At 34.9% G+C, this 433-nt stretch overlaps 1 long non-coding RNA gene across 1 annotated transcript in view; it reads right to left on the bottom strand.

The window, feature by feature from the left end:
• Nucleotides 1–380: 380 nt before the first annotated feature.
• LOC102681566 overlaps nt 381–433 on the bottom strand; it is a 934-nt gene continuing 881 nt past the window's right edge. Inside the window, exon 3 of the long non-coding RNA XR_422226.2 lies at nt 381–403. This is a non-coding gene — a long non-coding RNA (uncharacterized LOC102681566). The remainder of the gene's footprint in view (nt 404–433) is intronic.

The raw sequence follows: 433 nt of genomic DNA, 5'->3' as shown, positions 1-433 counted from the left end.
TTTTTTTTTTTTTTTTTTTAATCTTCTCATATGGAAGACACCAAATCACGGACGGGATCACGTCCGTATATAATATTCTGCCAAATGACGATACGTATGACAGTACTACCTCATCGTTTTTTATAAGAATGCATACAAAACACAGGGAACACCGAGAGACCACTATAGAATATTACACCTGTACATTCCGTACAGCCGCTACTATTATTCGTCCGTTTAATGTCGGAATTATTCTCCTGCTGTTACACCCTGAGAGACAGGGTACGAGCGTCGATCTCTCGAAGCTTATCGAGGAAATTTCATCTGTCTGGCGTTCGATGATCAGTAAAACTTGATAAATCTATATTTCATCCTTCAATCTCTTGGGGAAAAAAAAAAAAAAGAATTATTAACATTTTTAAAACTATAATCAATAATATCGATATATATCAAT

The sequence above is a fragment of the Apis dorsata genome, unplaced genomic scaffold (genome assembly GCF_000469605.1).
Source record: "Apis dorsata unplaced genomic scaffold, Apis dorsata 1.3 scaffold_376, whole genome shotgun sequence".
NCBI lineage: Eukaryota > Metazoa > Arthropoda > Insecta > Hymenoptera > Apidae > Apis > Apis dorsata.
The sequence above is the reverse complement of the archived record's forward strand: the minus strand, read 5'-3'. Positions and strand labels throughout refer to the sequence as shown.